We start from the raw sequence: 1,469 nt of genomic DNA, 5'->3' as shown, positions 1-1,469 counted from the left end.
CCAGATGAACTCATTACGGACGGTGCGGGACGCGTGCTATTGTCCGCAGCGATGGATGCGCATCCGACTCTGACGGAAGATCTGCGGCGCGCGAGGCGGAACGGACGAGGGCCCGCCCCTTGCCCTTCGATCAGGCGGCACACGCGGCGTGGCGGCGGTTCGGGACCAGGCAGCGAAAGCTGCCGGCCCTTTCAAGCCTCCGGAACCGCCGGCTGGAGTAATGCACATACTTGGCCTTCGCGCCTATTCCCGTGGTGCGTGGCCAACGCGGCCGGCAGCGTCCAGATGCGTGCGGGGCTGGACGAGGCTGGCGGCGTCTGGGCCCTCCAGCGCAGCACAGCTGTGATGCCGGTGCCGCGAGTTCCGTCGTGGTATGCCTCATACGAGCCGTTACACCTCAGACGGCGGCCTCCGCTGCCGGGCTCACCTGGCCAAACCACGCCGTTTGCGGTGCAGTGCAAACGTACTACCGATTAAAAGACGGCAGCAAGCCAGACGTAGAAAACTACAGGTCGCTGAGCTTGACAACAGCAGTCGGCAAGATATTTGGATAAGTTATCAAAGACCACATTCAGTTATATACTAATGCACGTGAGGTGATTGCTTACGTACGGCATGAGTAAAGCATAACATGTCGCAAATGTTCTGAAACTCCTTGAATATGCTAAAGAAGAAGTACATGCTGGCAGTAGACTGGGTGTGGTATATTCCGATTTTAGGAAAGCCTCTAACAACACGTCCCATAGTAAACTGAATACAGCTAAAGGCAACTGTAGGCTCAAGCTCGGCATTATCAAAGAACATCGCGTAACCTTTGAGACGAATGCATTCACGACGAACAAATGTTATCAATCGAGTTCCCTTAGGGTTCAGCTCTAGGTCACCTATATTTTCCACTTTTTTATCACAGGAATGGAGGAATAAGAAGTAGGATTTACAAATTGGCTCCTACTTTTCAGCTGGTTGGCAAAGTCAATGACAATAATGCTTGGCTACCACAAACGGACTTGGGCACTGGTTTGAGATTGGCCAAGATCTGTCAACTATCTTTAAGGTCTTCAAAATAAAAGGTAACACGGAAATTCCTAGTAAACAAGAAATCCTATAACATGACTGGGAACAGGCAAGGGATATCATAGAAGAGGAATGCTTGGAAGTTACAGTTAGCAGTGCTTTAACTGTTTGAGACAACGTATGCAAGCTGGGTAAATATTATCTCAAGCGTTATGTGCAATTAAAAAGAAAGAAAAATGTCAAAGACAGGAAAATTTCAAAATCTATAGAGTTCATACATCAGACGCTATTTTGGTCAGTGTACAAGCATTCACGCCACATTATAAAAGTGAAATATTGGAAAAGGTGCAACGTAGGGCTGCCACAAGGACACGAGGGTGGCCTGAATGAGATACGCAGATGCTTTGATGGGATAAGTTGATTTGTGGAATCACTGCATTACCGGCGCCTTAGAG

This window comes from Pollicipes pollicipes, unplaced genomic scaffold (assembly GCF_011947565.3).
Source record: "Pollicipes pollicipes isolate AB1234 unplaced genomic scaffold, Ppol_2.1 Scaffold_6138;HRSCAF=7277_pilon_pilon_pilon, whole genome shotgun sequence".
In the NCBI taxonomy this organism is placed as follows: domain Eukaryota; kingdom Metazoa; phylum Arthropoda; class Thecostraca; order Pollicipedomorpha; family Pollicipedidae; genus Pollicipes; species Pollicipes pollicipes.
This window is presented reverse-complemented; position numbering follows the sequence as displayed.